The sequence below is a fragment of the Hemiscyllium ocellatum genome, chromosome 44, assembly GCF_020745735.1.
Source record: "Hemiscyllium ocellatum isolate sHemOce1 chromosome 44, sHemOce1.pat.X.cur, whole genome shotgun sequence".
Lineage (NCBI taxonomy): Eukaryota > Metazoa > Chordata > Chondrichthyes > Orectolobiformes > Hemiscylliidae > Hemiscyllium > Hemiscyllium ocellatum.
In genome coordinates this window covers 31,177,597-31,197,530 of record NC_083444.1, presented here as the reverse complement: position 1 = coordinate 31,197,530, position 19,934 = coordinate 31,177,597, and positions in this window count along the sequence as shown.

The window sequence follows — 19,934 nt, the reverse complement described above, 5'->3', positions numbered from 1 at the left end:
AATGTTTTTTAGAACACACAGTGAGTTGATACATTTTGAGAGAAGCAATATAGAAAGAAAGTATATATTTGGATGGCACAGACACAAAGAGTAGAGACTGGGCGGGTGGTGCAATGTGTACAATTCTTTAAAGGAGAGAGGACATAATCAAAGCGTTTTGATAAAAATATATGGGATCCTGGGTTTCCTTAATAAAGGGAATGAGAACAAATTCATGGAAACAATTTCATTGACTGATTAGGTCACAGTCAATCATTGTATCCAATCCAGGTCAACAGATTCCTGCTCAGGAAGGATCTGAGTGATCTTCAGGGTGTGAAATACAGACTTACTGGTGTGGTGCACTGATCAAGAAAATGCAGTCACTGGATTGATTTGGAAAAAAAATGCTATTTTCTTTGAAGAAATCAAGTTGAACATACCTTGATAGATTAAAATGGATAAGATTATAACACATCTTGATACAGCAGACAATAAAATAAATTGCATTGGATAAGTGATGGCTCAAAATTTAAGATCAGATGTAACGTTTTGAGAAAGTGGAAGATGAGCAAGTGTTCCACTGGCTGGAAATATGCAGAACATGCTGCCTGTCATGGTGGTGCAATAGAGATGACCAATGATTAACAAATACGATTATAACAGATCTGAGGGAAATCAACTTTCAGGGTTTTGGGGACAGTTGGAGAATGAGAGTTAGGGATTCTGCTGCAGAGAGCCAGCTTGGATTTGATGGGCCCCTTTCTGTGCCATAACACATTTTTTTTGTACTTGCTTAACTTGTTCCGGTTGATTGTCTTCAGGGGTTAAATTATCATAAAGGTAAATCTACTCTGTGTTCATGCTCAGACCAACACAGGTTATCCTTCCACAGCAGGAGATAATGTTTTATACTTGGTTCTGGGGGAGTCCCCAGGTAGGGTACACAGAACTGAAAATCTGCTCCAGGGTGTTTTAAACAGGATTGTGAATATCTTGGAACATCTAGTTCCACACCAATGTCTGGAATGCTTTCTGACTGACTGACTAAATGAAATATGTTCCTTCCACAGCATGTTGCTGGCTGGAGTTCTGTGGTCAGTATTATTACACAAGGATCAGAATTGGAACATCTATTGTCTGTAACATATATCAATGATTAGCATGGAATTGGAAATAATTTAATTAGCAAGTTTCTAGATGGTAGAAATTGATGAAGTTGTGAATCGTGAAGAATGTTGTCAAAGGATACAGCAAGAAAGAGATCAGTTGGAAAACCCATACGGAGATAGATTTTAATCCAGACAAGTGTGAGGTGATGTATTTTGGGAGGCTCATTGCAAGAGGAATGTATTCACTAAGCCAAAGGGCTCTCAGCAGCATTGATGTACACAGGGATCTTCAGGAGCAAGTTCCCAGCTCCTGAAAGTGGTGAAGGAGGTGGATGGCAGGGCTTGCCTTCTTCTGTCAGGGGAGTGAATATAAAACTGTCATTAGTCCACCTTTAGAGTATTGTGTGCTGTTGTGATCACCACATAAAAAGGAGGATGTGGAGGCTTTGGACAGCGTGAAAACAGGTTTACCAGGATGTTGCCTGGATTGGGAGAGGTTGGAAAGACCTGGATTGTTGGCTTGTGAAAGTCAGTGGCTGCGGATGATCTGAAAGACTCAGACAGAGTGAAAAATCTGAATCTTTTTCCAGGGTGAAAATGGCAAATTCTACAGGCCATAGATTTAAGGGGAGTAGGGGCAAGTTTAAAGGAAATGAAAACTGAAACAACTGCAGATGCTGTAAACCAGAAACAAAAACATTTTCAGGATATGTTCAGCAGATCTAGCAGCTTCTATGAGGAAGGGTGACCAGACCCAAAACATTAACTAATTTTTCTTCACAGATGCTGCATGATCACAATGTTTAAAGAGGCAGAGATATGGATCATGTCTCTTACTTAGGTTACTTCCAGGGTAGAAACAGGCCCTTCAGCCCAACAAGTCCACACCGACACACAATCCACCCATACCCCTACATTTACCCCTTACCTAACACTACGGGCAATTTAGCATGGCCAATTCACCTGACCCGCACATCTTAGGACTGTGGGAGGAAACCGAAGTATCCGGAGGAAACCCGCACAAACACGGGGAGAATGTGCAAACTCCACACAGTCGCCTGAGTCGGGAATTGAACCCGGGTCGCAGGCGCTGTGAGGCAGCAGTGCTAACCACTGTGCCACCGTGCCGCCCACAGGGTGGTCCCCTTATTCCGGTGCTACACTCTTCTGTTTTCCAGGCGGTAGAATGTGTGGAGGAGAGTTAATAATTTGAGTGGAATATGTCTCTTCATGAGAACACACAGTAAGTTCATTCATTTTGAGAGAAGCAATGTAGAAAGGCAATATATATTTGAATGGCACAGACACAACGCGCAGGACAGCAGGAATGGTGGACAATGTGTACCACTTATTAAAGGAGAGAAAACATAAAAGTGTTTTGAGTAAAACAAATGGGATGCTGGACTTCATTAATGGGGGAATGATAACAAACTCATGGAAAAGATGCTGATCCTTGACAAAGCTCTAGTTAGGTCACAGTCAATCATTGCATTCAATTCTGGTCAACAGGTTCCTGGTCAGAACGAGGAAGTTAAACTACCATAGAGGGACCAGTTCTGTACCTTTTGTTTCTCTTTCAGGTCACCGTGGGGTCTCAAGGGTTAAACATTCCCCTGCCAAAGGCCTTATTTCATCAACTGAAGGCCTGTACTCTTACATTACAGACAGAACACCTCAGAAGGGGGGGGGGGGAGGCTGACGGTATCTCAAAATAGAACCTCTTGCAGCCACACATGTGGATTACCCCGTAACCCCAGACAGAGGAATTTGCCCTTGCCAGACAAGACTGAGAGCCTTGGATACAACCCTGTTAAACTGCCTCCTGCTCCCATTGTGTTACCTCCTCTCCATATTAGCATAGGTAAGTGAATCCCCCGTTTACTGAAGGAAGAACCCTTCTGCCTTAATCTCTTCCCATCAACACATAATCATGAACAATATGCTAATCAGTTTCTGTAATCCATTCATACGTTATCACAGGACATCGCCATTCATCAAGCTTTGTAAGGTCATAATTACCAGCTTTAAACTATGTAATGGCATTAGCCCATGTGACTGATATGTCTTTGTCTAATTCCTATTAAATATACTGTCTCTCTGGGTAAGGCAGAGATTCGTGAAGATTCGTAAAGTAGACACTTGGCTACTTTAGAGACGCTTTGAAACTTTCGCCAGCTGTCCAATAATAAAGCTACTGCTGTTGTGCAGAAAACTTGCATCGTCTGGATTTGTGGAACCAAATAGGCACCAACAATGAAGGATATGAGTGATCTTCAGGGTGTGGAGTACTGTCTTACTGGAGCGGTTCACTGATGAAGAAAATGCAGTCATTGGATTGATTTGAAGAAATTGCTATTTTCTTTGAAGTAAACAAGCTAAATATATTTTTGATAGAGTTGTATAAGATTATAACAGACCTAGATATAGCAGACAAAAATATGTGTATTCGATAGGCGACGGCACAAGAATTAAGATCAGATGTAAGGTTTTGAGACAGCGGGAGATGAGCAAGTGTTTCTGCTGACTGTATTGGCTGGGAATATGCAGAACAAGCTGCCTATTAGGGTGGTGCAGGCAGAGGAGAAGATGAATGATTGATAAAACCAATTATATCAGATCTTAGGGAAATAAACTTGCAAAGTTTGTGGGACGCATGGGGAGTGAGAATATGGGATTCTGCTACAGAGCGCCAGCTTGGATCTGATGGGCCTCTTTCTGCGATATAATGCATTTTATTTGGACTTGTTTAACTTGCTCTGGTCACCAATTAAATTGTCATTGAGGTAAATCTGCTCAGTGTTTCTACTCAGACCAACACAGGCTGTCCTTCCACAGCAGGAGATACTGTTCACTGCTTTATACTGGGTTCTTTGGGTGGGGGGGGGGGGGTGGGGTGGTGGGGAGAGAGAGCAGGCTAATGGTGTGTGTAACTGTCTGCCAGCATTTATCTGAAATGCAAAACACTAGTGCAGCCACACTCGGGACAGACTCTGGAAATGTGGGGAATGCCAGAAGGGAATTCTTTACCCATTCCCACCTGGAAACTGGCCAAACCAGTCAGACTGGGGAGAAGCTGTTCACCTGCTCTGTGTGTGTGTGTGTGTGTGGGGGGGGGGGGGGTGGGGGGGGGGTGGGAAGGGATTCACTCAGGCATCCATCCTGCTGAGACACCAATGAATTTACTCATAACCACAGTTGGATGATTTTTTTTTTCTCTTTTTCACACCAAGTAATGAACAATGGTTTTGGCAGCTCATAAAGTTTTGCATATAAAGAACTTCGTTTTGGAAATGTTCACAACATTTCTGAACATGTACAGATTCACACTGGATAGAAACTTTTATTTTCCTTTATTCATTCACAGGAGGAGGGTGTCGCTGGCCCGGAAGCATTTCCTGCCCATCCCTAATTGCCCAGAGGGCAGGTAAGAGTCAACCACATTACTGTGGGTCTGAAGTCACAATGTAGGCCAGACCAGGTAAGGATGGCAGCTTCCTTCCTGAAAGGGCATTAGCGATCCAGATGGGCTTTTCTGACAATCGATTAATGGCCATCATTAGATTCTTAAATTTTCAAGTTTTTAAAAATGTAATTCAAATTGCCCCATCTGCTGCAGTAAGCTTTGAACTCAGGTCTCCAGAACTTTATCTGGGGCTTTGGATTAACTGTCTAGCGACAAGATCACTCGGCCAATACTTCCTCACATCGCTGTCTATCTGCACAGAGTAAACAGCGATTTTCTGGTACATCAGGACTGACATCAGGACTGGTTAATCACACATACATTTGCTGAATAATTGCAGGAGTTGGATATTGGTGGGCTATTGACATCCATCTATGAACCATGTATTCTGAGGCTTGTTTCTGATCATGATTGGAAACACCATCAGTCTTGTTATCTTTTGGGGATAGAAACAGTTTCAATTAGCTTTCTGTTAAATACCTAGCAATCAAGTCGATCCCATAACTCTCAGGCAGATTAGTTTCCTTTGAAGAGCTCCTCATCTCTCCAACCTCCTCCATCCTCACCTCCAACAGTACAATAATCTCACAGAGTCTTTTTATGACTATGAATGAGACAATCTGATCAGCTGCTTCTTTCCCTACTCCTATGTCAAGTTGGATCTTAATCTCCCCTTGCTGCAGTTGTGATCCTGTATCATTGTACAGAGTTGCTCATATTTCATGTCGAGGGCTGTCAGTGCTCATGATACTGGATGTAGCTTCTTGTACATTGGGTTTACAGTGCAAGAGATTAGCTCTTGCCTTCCAACAACAGTAGAGTCGTACTCCAACAAAGCTTACAGAATCACGGCCTAGCATATTCCCCAACTTCCCTCCTTCCATCAAACCAGAGGATCAGCCCTCATTCAACTGAGAGAATTCAGGGCATGTTAGTAACAGCAGCATGAATACCTAAAAATGAGGTGTTCACCTGATGAAGTTACCAAACAGCATAAGCAGCAAGTGATAGACAGAGCAAAGCAATCCAGTAAACAACGGAACAGATCTAAGATCTGCAGTCCAGCCACAACCAGTTGTGATTGAAGTCAGAGCACAGCTGGAGTTCTGAGGACAATTCTCTCCAAGATATTAATCAACAAGAATGTCAGACTGGATTAATCATCATAAAACTGAAGTCCATTTGATATTAATATGTTTACAATCAGTGTTCAATTCACCACGTGTAGCTGAAGGAAAAGATAATCTTCAAGTGATTGTAACAGTGAAGACACCTGAATACTTATTCAGCAAATTAAAGCCTGTTGTGTTAGTAATAATTTTAAAGAGATATTAAAAGTAAGGTGACTAGAGTATAATGGAAGAAATTTATTGGTGGGTATCTGATAATCCTGTTTTAATGTGAAGTTAATTTAGGATTAGTTAACAAATAAACACATGGTAGGGAATCCCAGTCCCATGGAGTGCACATCCAGTTCCATGTGGGAAAACCAGGAATCTTCTTGTATCAGCAACAACCACAAGAAAACAGAGGTGACACTGGAACACTCGTTTGACCATGGGTAAAGTACTGCACTCACTCATAGTCCCCACATTCCAGGATTGATGTGATCACACCAGAGAGGGTACAGAGAAGATTGATCAGAATGTTTCTCTGATTGGAGAATTTCTGCTCTGAGGAAAGATTGGATAGCTTCGGGGGTGGGTGGGGGTTTCCAAGGAAGATGAACTGAGATTTAATTGATGTGATAAAATACTGAGGAATCCAGGTAGAATGGATAGGAAGCAGCTATTCATTAACAAGAGCCATCAGGAACTAGAGGTTTTAGGTTGAAGATAATTCTCAGAAAAAAAGGGGAAAGGAGAATGTATTTCCCTCAGAGATGGTGGAGAGCAGGATCTCACTGATAGGGTGACAGAGGCAGTTACCAGCATTACATTTGAATAAAAGTACGTGGATGGAACTGAAATGTTGGAACGTGCAGGGCGATGGACTAAGTTCTGCAGAATGGGAGAAATGCGATTTATTTGACATTTCTCCAGAATATCAAACTCCAGTCCAGTTTGAGAAGTTAAACATCATTAGACTTGAGCTCCAAATGTCAGAATAAAATTATCAGAAAGTTACAGCACAGATCAAAGTCACTTGGCCCATCCTCCATGTGTTGGCTGTGATAGAATGACTCAGGCTTTACAGCGTTCTGTACTCACCAATGAGAGCAACAATTTCAGACTGTGAACTCTGTCCTCTATGTTGTTATAATCTATTTTCTCAAAGTATTTCTTTGGCAGCTGCATACCTTGTTTCCTTGTTTCTTTCCCAGCCCTAAATCTATTCCCCTTGGCCTTGAGGGACTACCATTTCTGCTGTTTAATCTCTCCTGCCTTCCCCTATGTGACAGACTGTCTTTCTGTCCTTGTCTCACACCTACCTACTCACAACCTGTTACATTTCTGATGGTTCCCTGACCACTGTAACTTTCACTTCCCCGGGTCAATGGCACAAATTTTGAATTCTCTTCCTCCAGAGATAATGGGAAATGTTTCTGGCTGCGGTTTCCCCCAAATTTTATTTTGGAAGCAGAGAATTTGCGTCAGTCAAGTATTTGTGAGATTTCATCCACAATTCCGAGCATTTGGATGTAATTTGTGACCCTCCCACAGATGTGCAGGTTTGCTTTATTGGCCGTGCTAACATGGCCTGGAGAGTGTAGGTTAGGCGGGTTGGGTTAGCCATGGTAAATGTGGGGCTATGGGGATAGGATAGGAGAGCAGTTAATTACCAACTTGATGGGTCGAATAGTCGCTGTCTACACATGCAGAATTATGTGATTATAAACGGTTGCGATTGCTGTCATATTTTCCTAATACCCGGTTCGTTCAGCTCAGGTACACATGCTGCCTGCGTGTTTCTGTGGGTTTTCACTCACTCCTTTCCTTCTGTTTTGACAGCAATCTCACACTGTATGTGAGGGTGAGAATGAATTTTTAAATATTAATATTGCAACTGAAACTCCTCACAGATCAGGACCTGTTTCTGCTGCTGGCATCACTCACAAGGGACAGGAAAACAATAAAGGTTTCATTACAAATCTTACAGAAACATAGAGGTTATAATTACAAGAAAAGTCTGAACAGCTCCAAATGTTTTTCTCAAGAAATCAGGAGGCTGAAAGACAATCTGATACAAATAGGAAGCTTTGTGTTTTTATTTTCAGAGATTTGAGGTTGAATTCATCAGGTCGGAAGCATGTGTCATTGCCCCACATCATCAAAGGTGCTATCTAATGTGCATATTTCATTCTCTCTGTCTGAGTTAACAATCATATGGACAGCTCAGTGTCTTGAGTGTTTTCCCAAATCCCTGATTGAATCTGCCTCCCCCACAGTCTCAGGTGTCTCACCACTCACTGGGTCACGGAGAAACTCTGCCGTTACAATGAGAATTGTCTTTGCTGTCACGTCACCTCATGCTTCCGCCTAATTCCCACTTTCCTTCATTAAATCCCAGCTGCCTCTCATCCATCCACATAGGCATGTTGAAGAGCATGACAGAATGGATTGAAACTGAGAGTTCAATAGACAGAATGAGAGAGGAAGGAGGAAATAAATGGGGTTTGTGGATCCCAGGGGATACAGACTCCAGGCTGAGTCCTTGTGGACATTCCCGCAGTTAAACGAGACAGCATTCCATGATGAGAGTTGAACCCAGGTGGCAGGAGAGGGAGCCACTGAACATTAGCAGGTTTAGTTCAAACACAGGAGGTTTGTTCAGTCAGTAACAGTGTGTTAGACATGGAGGTGAAGTGAACAGTGAGGGGAAATGTTGCCACAAGCTGCAGTTAGACAACTTTCTTTGGAACAGGAGGAGGCCATTCAACCCCTCAACCCTGCTCGGCCATTCAGTATGATCATGGCTGATTTGTGACCTAACTTGCAATGTTCAAAATAAAAACAGAAATTGCTGGAAAAAGTCAGCAGATCTGGCAGCATTTGTGGAGAGTGAAGCTTTGGTCCAGTGACCAGTCAGGTGACCAGCTGCAGCTGACCATTCTGCCTTTTCTGTAACACTCTCTGGTACAGGTTCTGGTGCGGGGGGTATGAGATTGTCAGTAATAACTGAGAAAACAGGAGGATGTGCTCAGTCAGAATAAAACCCATTTTGGTCTTTCACTTTTAATTCAAAGGCAAACATTAGTCATTATCATTTCAGAAATAAGATAGTAGGCCAGAAATCAACTCTTCCAGTCATTGGGTCTGGGAGACTGTGTTACTCCTGCCTGGTCCAGCCGACATGTGAATCCAGACCCTGAATAATGGTGTTGACTCTGAACCATCTCCTGCGCAGTCAGAATGGATGACAAATACTGCCCCAGCAAGTGATGCCGTGATCCCATGAACAAACAAAATAAATCTGATCGCTGTGGTTAGTTGTGAACTTGCCGGTGTTATTGGAAGAGGATGAATGGGAAAGTTTATGGGGTAAAGGGAGAAGAATAGCATTCCATGAGGTGATCCTTTGGAGAGCTGATGAGCCAATCAGCCTCCTTTAGTACAGTAACAATTCTGTGAATAATTAATTCTGAGCCCTCTAAAGAATTATCAGAGCAGGGTTTGTAAAGAGGTCAGATTGAATGAGCATCTCGGTGAACACAAGTGAGACACAGGTACAGGGAGGCTTTGGGATGGATTAAATTAAATTTTATACATTTGCACAGTCATCAACATTACAGCAGTGAATAATGGCAGTGATGGAGAGAGTGGAATTAGAGCAGCAAATAAATCTTCAACATTTATGCAGCTAAAGGGGATGCTGCTCAAAGATACCGTAGTTAGTGCTTATTTTATTCCAGGCACACCAGCCTAGGAGCACATCCTTCCTGTATCTGTCCTCTCGAGCTCTTGAAGATTTTTGTTCATTTGAAGTGTTTCATGTTTAGATACTCCAGAGAAGACAACTTCAAGCTCCTCAATCTCTCCTGCCAGGGCAATGCTGCTGTTAGAATTCAATTCACTGGTGCATGTTCCTGGCTGCTTCATGGACTGGAACTGGCAATTGAGACTGCAAGGTTCCTGTATAAAATACCTTCAATGGTATTGCCAGTCGTGAGTGGTTTTAGGAAAATGACCTTGACTTACGGGCATTGAGTGTCAGAGCAATTCCTGTTGTGGGGCATCCTGTTTAGATTCAATCTATTGATAACTATTAGAACTGACGAGCACAGGCTCTGTCATAGTGGTCAGAGCATTATGGCTGTTTTGATTTAAATTGTGATTGTAGCACTGCTGCTTCACAGCACCAGGTACAAGGTTGGAGTCCAGCCTTGGACAACAGCCTGTGTGGAGTTTGCACATTCTCCCCAGGACAGTGTGGGTCCACTCCAGGTGCTCTGGTTTCCTCCCACAGTCCAAAGATGTGCAGGTTAGGTGGATCAGTCATGCTAAATTGTCTACAGTGTCCAGGATTGTTCAGACTCGGTGGATCAGCCATGGGAAATGCAGTGTTACAGGGGTGGAGTGCTCCAGGTGGGATGCTCTTTGGATGGTCGGTGGGGTTTGATGAGCCAATGCTCTCCTTCCACACTGTCGGGATTCTATTCTATGATTGAGGATAAAGGCGATACAACAGGGGGTCCTTGGAGAAGGAGCACGCAGCTTGTATCAATTCTCCAGCTGCCCTTAGATAGAGGTGGGCACCGCAGTGGATACAGTGCTTCATCTCCATCGCTGCCTCCTCATCCCCAACTCTACATTGATTTGATCCCTTCCCACTTTGTCATTTGTAATGGTTTGCTTTGCCTGTAAGGGGCGTTGTTTATAAATATTCAACTGGTTACATGGGTGGTTTACTGCTGGTGATTATATGTGAACCAAAATGGGGTAATGGGGGGTGATGATGTTGATGGTGGAAGGTTGCTCAGCTGTGTGAGATAACACTTCCGGTTCAGAGAAATGGGGAATAAAGAACACTTCACAGCTCACAGAACCAGAACTGAAAAACAGTTAAATCACACCAAAGGTTCAGACAGGGAGGGAATATTTCCCTGGAACTTGAGTAACTGGAAAGTGATAGTGTCCTGGAGTAGACAGGATTTGTTTTACAGGGCGTTTGAAATTTTAAAACCTGTTATATTCAGATAGTTTCATTTCTTTTCTTTTAGTTTTATTTATTGTGGAATAAAATAGCTACAATATTTTAAAACCAAATTCACAAACCATGTGTTAAAGACAAACGTTAAATAAAATCCATCAAACCATCCCTCACTGAAACCGGATGTGGAAGTGCATTCGCCTAGAGAATCCCTGCCCTGCCTACTTCTTCCTACCCAGGCTCCATGGCTATATACATACCTGGGAGATAGTAGAAGGAGGCCATTCGGCCTTTTAATCCTGCTCCACCATTCAATGGGAAACAGCTGACCATCCAGCTCAGTCTCCTGTTACTGCTGTGTTCCAATCCCCTTTCATGACTTTACCTCGAAGAACTATATCTAAGACCTCCTTTGGCTTCACTGCCTTTTGTTCCAGTGACGTTGCGGTGTTAGTGTGTAGGTGTAGGCAGGGGTAATGTGATGGTGCTGCCTCCTGGAGGATACACTCAGCATCCCTCATCATCCTGCAGTAACATCAACCGGGTTTCAGCAACTAGAGATATAAACCATTTCCAGGATATGGGTATCACTGGCTCAGCCAGCATTTATTCCCCATCTCTAGTTACCCTTGAGAAGATGGTAGTGAGCTGCTGTCTTGTACCATTCACAGTCCATTTAGCACAGAGAGACCGACAATGCTGTGAGGGAGAGTGTTGCTGGATTTTGGCCAAGTTATTCTCCATCTTTGGTTCTTCAAATGCTGGTTAACAATCACGATCTGAACAGGAGTTTGAGATTTCAGTCTGCAAATCTTCACCATTAAGCACCCTGAATAAACAAATATGTACAGATTAGAAATTCAGAGCAGACAATTCTAGCTTCTCTGGAAATCTTTTTTCGCTTTCTTCCCCCAAAGCTGTAACCCTCCAGCCCACTTACTCTCTCCCACCATTATGCCTCTGCTGTCCCTAATGTACCCGCCCCCATTCTCATGGAGTTACTGATAAACAGATCCATGCCACCACTTCCCGTCCCTGGTTAGACTCTGCACCCTTTCTGGGTTCACTTCCTTTCCCTTCAGTTGCTGCAAGTCAATAATGTAACAGCAGAATGAAACACAAGGAAACAGAAAGGGAGGTGGCAGATCCTGGACAGAAGAGGAACCTTCAGTCTGGGAGAATGGGTCAGATCCTTCTTTGTTTCCCATTGGTCGATTCCCAGCATTATGACAAGTTGGGGATGGAACTTGGGCCCATGTGGGTGTGGTGAAACTTTGACTCCCTTCAATCTGTCAATACTACAAGCTGATACGTTCCTCCTCCAGCCAATCACAATGTCAAATGCATTCTGCTAATTACCCCAAAGCACATGCTCCAAAATCCGCCCATATTCTGTACATGTGCAGTTCTGGGCTTCCCCTCACACGCGTGGTCCCTACCTCAGGGATTGTGGGAGTTGTAGCCCCCATGAAGCTACTGGAACCCTGTCTCTGGATAATGAATGAAAAGTGTGGGCTGGAGGGTGTTGTGTAGAGGATCCCCATTCAGACACACAGGACATGTGGGCTGTCACTGGATTTTACTGAGACATCTGCTCCCACAACCTGATTTCTGACGTAAGGAACATAGATTGCGGACTGGGGAGGTTAATAAGGGGTAGCAGATTTTAAGCAGATGTAGCTGAATGGTTAGCACTGCTGCCATACAGCGTCAGGGACCTGGGTTTGATTTCAGCCAGATGCGACTGTGTGGAGTTTACACGTTCCCACCATGTCTGTGTGGGTTTCCTAGGGTGCTCGAGCTTCCTCCCACAGTCCAAAGATGTGTAGGTTAGGTGGATTGCCTATGCTAAATTGCCCACAGTGTCCATGCATGTGCCGGTTAGGACATTAACCATGGGAAATGCAGGGTTACAGGGATAGGGTGGGTCTGAATGGGATGCTCATCATAGGTTGGTGTGGACTCGATGGATGAATATCCTGTTTCTGCACTGCAGGGACTCTATCTCATGAAGAAGAATGTATCTATCTCAATGTGTTGAAAATCTGTGGAATTCCCGATTCAAAATGCAGTGGATGCCAGGACAATGAGCACATTTACTGAATAGATACAGATGTTGAATTTGCAATGAGATGAAGGGTGAGAGCGAGCAGGTGGGAAAATCCAGCTGAGACCGAGGTGAGCTCAATCATCACCGTATTAAATGGTGGAGCTGGTTCGAAGGGCTGCATTGCCTCTCCTGTGCCCAGTGCTCATCTTCTTACGGTAATAACTGGAAAGCTGAATCCAAAACTCACCACCTTCACCAAAGGAGATTTTGGAAAAAGCAGGATAGTCAGGTGGATTCGCGTTCCAAACTTAGATAGTGAGGAAGCATGTGGGACATAATGATCTTGCAATTTTAAACTGAGGGGAGACAGTGATTTATGGTTTTTGACTCTGAGGACATTCACACCGTCCAGAATACACTGTTGTGAATAACTATCCTATACTTTAATACAAAGCCAAGGTGTTTGACAATGAAACGCAAAGCACCTAGGAAACTTCGCCTCACCTCGTAATCTGATAAAAGACTTCTGATAAATCTGGGTGACCTTAGAACACAGCTGGAAAGCTGGAAGATTAGATCCAATCCAAGAGCCAGTGCTTAAACAAAGGAGACTACAATAGGATGAGGCAGGAGTTGGCTAATGTAAACTGGAAGCAAAGACTTTACCATGGGAAAGTTAACGGACAACGGGGGAATTTTTTGAAGTGTTCAGCAAAAGTATATATCAGTGAAAAGGAAGGACTGTGGGAAAAGGAGTGATCTGCCCTGGGTGGCTCAGGAAATAAGGGAGTCTATCAAATTGAAATAAGAAGGCATACAAATTGGCAAAGACCAAGGAGAAACTAGGAGATTAGAGCAACTTTAAAGATCAATAGAAAGCTAGATGGGACTGGGGGAGAAAAGTGATTAGTAGCTATCCCCAGGGCCAGAATAGCAGTTTACACTGCTCGAGGGGAACCTATTGTGTGGGGAAATGTGACCTTTCATTGTTGAAGCACTTAACTGTTACCATAGAGATAATCCTGATCAAGTTACAAATCACAGCACATTCCAAAAGCTTGTACTTCCAAATAAACCTGTTGGACTAAAACCTAGTGTTGTGTGATTTATAAGTTTGTCCACCCCACCCCAACACCGGCTCCTCCACATCAGAATCCTGATAGACAGACCCACTGAAACTGAACTGCCTGTCAGATACTTGAGGGAGCCACAGGGGTGTATGTTTTAACCACGAAGTGCGAAACTGAACTAGACTTTCTAACTTACCGTTGCCACGGAGATAATACTGAGAGAGAGTCTCTATTCAAAGTCCAAAACCACAAAAGGTATAAGAATGGGAGCTTTACATTGGATAGGTGGGGCTTTACCTGATGCTGCCTGAAGGTGTTTTGCATGTACACTATCCAGGTAACTGCCATGTCTCATCAATAAAGACTCAAAGAAGACCTCTGAGTTCAGTACCTAGTTATTTCTATCCAGCAGGGTTCAGGAATGAGTACACAGCAGTCAGTCTTCACAGTGGTGGATACGAAGAACATGCCAGTAATTGATAAGGAGACTGAGGAAGGTGAGGGCCAAGAAAATCATTATCACGAAAGCATTAGAGCTGGGCAAGCTAATGGAGCTAAAGGTAGATAAGTCTCTTTGTCCTGATGGAATACATCCCAGGGTGCGTCCAGAGATAGTGGGAGAAATAGTAAATTTACTTGGAGTCAGAATCCTACAGCAGAGACAGGCCCTTTGGCCCAAACTGGCCCATACCGACCAGAATGTCCATCCACACTAACCCCATTTCCATGCACTTGGCCCATCTGCTTCTGACCCTTTCCTATCCATGTATTTGTCCAAAGGTCTTTTACCTGTTGTGAGAGTGTACCCACCTCAACCACTTCCACTGGCAGCTCATTCCATATACATACCACTCTCTGTGCAAAACAGTTGCCCCTCAACTTCCCTTTTATTCCTTCCCTGCTAACCTTCAACTGATGCCCTCCAGTCCTCGATTCCCTGGGAAAAAAGACTGAATGCATTCACCTTATCCATGCCCTTCATGATCTTATACACTTCTAGAACAGTACCCAGTTTCCTCTGCTCTAAACAAAACAATCCTCGCTTGTCCAACCTCTCCCTATAATTCAGACCCCTGAGCCCTGACAACATCCTTTTACATTGTTCTGCACCTTTTACAGTTTAATAACTGAAACCTACACTGCATTCCTCATATTTCCAGTATTTCCCCACGGCACGGGAACCGACGTGACAACGCCAATGGATTACAATCCATGATCGAGAATGAACTCCTTTACAACAATCCCGTTTTCACAGTGTTTCCCATGGTGCAGGTATCCTTGTGTCTTTCTGGTTGCACAGTTAATTAAAGACTTGTCCTTCTACAAAGCAAAGCTGTGGCTTAATTTTTCCTGGGAAACATGCCATGATTTTTCAGACTTTCAAAAACAAACGAACTTTCTCCACAGTCACCACGCTAACATGGACTTGGATGTACCTCAGTATTTTTTCCAGTCACACTGAGATTTGGAATATTCGCCCATGGACAGAATACACACCTTTCCTTCCACAGGAAAAGGCCAATGAATATTCAGGTCGGCACGGATCAAGTAACTATCAGATCTGAACATGAAGTTCAATTTGAATTTCTCATCCACAAATCCACCCTTTCAGTACCCTACAACTGAGAAAACAACTCACCATATTAATACAGGATGGATCTTTATAAGACAATTATAGTATTAAATTGTAGTTTCATGTTTCCCAAAGTTTTAACTCTCAGTCTAACAATTTCTTTCTTCTGTGAACTGAAATCCAAACCAATCTCCTCACTCCTTCCCTCCACACCCAGTTCTCTCACACTCTCTCCTCTCTTTGAATTCAGTTTCCTAGCTCTTGCCTGCGGACTAAGAACCAAATCAATGAGTCTGACTCTGAGTCCGGGGAGGGGGGTGGGGGGTGCGGTGTTGCTGGTGAATCTCTGATGACAACCATCCTGCATGCGCTGCTTCCTGCACATTCTGGCCAAAACAAGTCTTACTAAAATGAACCAAATTAGAACTCTAATTGCAGGCCCATCCTTGTCACTTTCCATAAAAACCCTGAATCTTCACAAGAGTTCTGATAACTTTCTGCAAAACGCTGCACCACTGATAGTCTGATCACATGGCGGGGGGGCCAGGAAAGGGACCATTCCCCTGGGTCCTGCTCCCAGAGGGAGGAAGCTGCCAATGACAGATTAATCCCTCACAATCACAGCCTCCTTCCCTGGCACTGAACTATGCTGCTAATCCTCCCACAATAGGCCAGCACTGCACCCATACACTGGTCTTCCCTCCTACAGCCCGTGCTGCCGATCACACAGGAGCCTGGGTGATTGACAGCAGCTGCTGCCCAATATATCAGAATCCCTACAGTATGGAAACTGGAACTGACCAAACAAGTCCTTACCAACCCTCCAAACAGTAACTTGCACAGACCCATTCCCCTAACCTATATTTACCCCTGACTAATGTAACTAATACTACGGGCAATTTACAATGGCCAATTCACCTCCTGCCCATCTTTGGATTGGGGGAGGAAACCCGCTCAGACACGGGGAGAATGCACAAACTCTGGGTTTGGCTGGAATCGAAACCGGGTACCTGGTGCTGTGAGGCAGCAGTGCTAACCACTGAGCCGTCTCTAAAGACGGGAAGGAGTGGGGCTGGAGAACTGGGGTAATGAGATTGTAAACAATGAATGAATGTGGACGACACTGGGGGATGGACAGGCCAGTGAGCGACAGGAGCAGTGCAGCAGAAGGACGGGACTCTGGACAAACTGAGCAATGGGAGAGTCTGACAGGAGAGAAATTACAGGAAGGTTCTGTTTAGAAGCTCAGGCAGGGACAGCTGGGAACAGTATGGCCTAGTGGGTTGGGCATGTTTTCTAATCATCCTCTTCAAAGATGCTGTTCCTCAACTCTTAGCCCGATCCTCCTGGTCCAGAGGTAAGGACACTGCCACTATTTCCTGGTGGGCAAGGGATACGGGGACTGCCTTTCGAAAGGAACTCAACTGCGTTGGTGATATTAACAAGACTCAATACACAGACACAGACAAAATGCTGGCGTACGTGAACTTCATCCCGAATATTAACACCTATAACTGGGTAACGCAGACCCCGATGTACAGAGTTAAATCCTGGATATTAATAACAGTTTTGTGCATGGGAAATCATGTCTCATGAATCTGACTCCGTTTTTTTGAAGAAGTAACAAAGAGGATTGCTGAGGTCAGAGCATGGACATGATCTACATGGATTTCAGAAAGGCGTTCGACAAGGTTCCTCGTGGCAGACTGGTCAGCAAGGTTAGATCGCATGGAGTACAGAGGATGCTTTTCAGGCTGCAGGCCTGTGACCAGTGGAGTGTCACAAGGATCGGTGCTGGATCCGCTACTTTTCGCCATTTACATTCATGATTTGGATGTGAACATAAGAGGTATTGCAAATAAGTTTGCGGATGACACCAAAATAGGAGGTGTGGTAGACAGGGAAAAAGATTACCTCAGAGTACAAGAGGATCTGGATCAGATGGGTGATGGGCTGAGGAGTTCAGTTTAGTAAAATGCGACCTGCTGCATTTTGGAAAAGCAAACTTTAGCAGGACTTACAGTTTATAGTAAGTTCCAGGGGAGTGCTGCTAAACAAAGAGTCGTTGGAGTGCAGGTTCATAGTTCCTTGAAAGTAGAGTAGCAAGTAGATAGGATAGTGAAGGCGGCAGTTGGTCTGCTGGTCTTTATTGGTAAGAGCATTGAGTATAGGGGTTGGGAGGTCATATTGCAGCTGTACAGGACATTGATTCAGCAACTTTGTAATATCCCATGCTATTCTGGTCTCCTTCCAATCAGATGGATGTTCTCAAACTTGAAAGGGATCAGAAAAGAAGTCCAGAAATTAGAATTAACGTTTCTGAGGAAGGATGACCATACCCGAAACTTTAACTGATTTTTCTTCACAGGTGCTGCATGACCTGCTGAGCATTTCAACATCAGTGCAAGTTTAAAGGGAGTGGTTTGGAGTGTATACCTGAGAAGAACTTTATGGAGTTTATAAATTGAAGTGAGACCACATCTGGGAGTAATGACAGAAGTTTTGGTCCCTTTATTTAAGGAAATACATCATTTCAGAGGCATTTCACAGAAACTTGACTGGGATGATCCCTGGTTTGCAGGGATTATCTTTTAAGAAAAGGCTGAAGTAGTTGGGACTCCACTCACTGGATTTGGGAAGAATGAGAGGTGACTTCATTGTAACATGTAGGATTCTTAAGGAATTTGACAGGGTAAATACTGGAGAGGATGTTTCCCATCATGAGGGAGTCTGGAACCAGATTTTGGGTTAGTCACGGAATCACGGGTTCTGTTTTAGATTCGTCAAGTTTAAGGCAACACCGACACAGGTAAGGGGTTTGAGTAGCAATGGAGCTGGGGTGAGGTGGAGACAAGCAACGTTTAAGAGATTGGAATTCCTGGTGTTTGTGATTGTGTAGATGTCTGATCAGAAGGTCACCTTGGGGTTACGGATATGACAGCAATGTTGTGAAGAGTGTGGTTCTGTCTCAGTCAGTTCCCAGGGAGAGAGAGGGGTTCAGCAGTAAGGGAAAGGAATTTGTAAAAGCAACGGAAGGCGATGGGTTTAACCACTACAATGTTTCATTGGAGGAAACTGCAGCCAATCGCGTAGTGGGAGTGTGATAAGCAGTTTGATAACTGAGTAATGGAGAGGGATGATGGGGAGGAAGAGCTGGGCATTGTCAGTGTACATGTGAAACCTAACAGTGCTTTTGGATGATGTCACCTCCTGGCAGTATGTAGGTGAGAAACAGGAGGCGCCAAGGAGAGATCCTTGAGGGACACCAAATACAAGGAATTCATAAAGGAAAGGGTGAGTCAGGATGGAGTAGCTGTTTGCAACAACGGTGAGGTCAAATATTAGTTTGTAACAGAATGGGAGAGAAGGACATAACCAGAAAAGACAGACAGATAGAACAAGGAACAATATCTGGGATTTATTGAGGGGGAGTGATGAGGAGGAGGAGCAGCCCAACTCCAAAAACACTATTTCTACATTAGTGACGTCACCCAACTCCACCCTAGTCTCAGCTCATTTACTGAACTACTCGTCCATCCCTGTGTTATCTCCAGACTTCGTTATAAAACACACTCTTGGCCAGCCTCCCACATTCAACGTACATGCAATCTCAAGAGTATCTAAAACCCTACTGTCCAAGTGCTCACTTGTACCAAAACTTGTTGATCCATCAACAAGCAACAATTTAAAATTCTCACCCTTGATGTAATTCCTAGCTGTGAACATCCCTGTCTCCCTGCACCACACAACCTGTGAGACCCCGACAACTCATTTTCTTTCAGACTCCCAACGATGTGTTTATTCATTGCTTCACCTGTCTGGCTGTTTCTACAGTTGCCAAGGCAACACGGTCTGGAATTCCCATCCTAACCCTCTCAGACCTGCTTTCCTCCTTTAAGGTATTCCTGAAAACCTGTTTATTTGGCAATTCTTTTGATCACCTGACCTAATATCCCCATCTGTGGCCTTATGTCAGAAATTCTCAATAGTATTTCTGTGGAATTATAAACATGAAAGAAAACAAACTGTTTTTGATTTGCACATACATTGTCAACTCTTCACTGTCGCTGAGTGAATAATCTATAACAGCACTTACCCAACCACATTGTGGGAGCACCTTCACCACACGAATTGCAGCTGTACAGGAAGTCAAACATCACCTTCTCCACACGCAAGGGGCTTTGGCACTGATCACTGGTATCTGTGGAGAAAGAAACACAGTTGATATTTCAGGGAGTGTAAAATACATTATAGGGAGGGAAAATGGTGCAGAAGTTGGATTTTCAAATTCGTGTTTTACAATGTGCACTAAGTTCTGTAAAACCTTCCATTCCATACCGTGAAAATTTCCTTCTCTTCCTGGTCAATATGTCTTTCCTTTCCCCTGCACTGCACCTTCACACATTCCCAATGTCTTGGTCACAGCAACACAGTGCTGTCAGTGAAGTTTATCACATGTTTGAGTACAGTCCCGCCCCTCATTCACTCCGATTGGTTGAAGGAACAGCTAGCACCTCTGGCCCCCGTTCCCCCACTAACATCAAGAATCGGAGGCCCTTTGTGGGCTGGAGCATGCTCAGTGCTTCCTGCTTTTGCT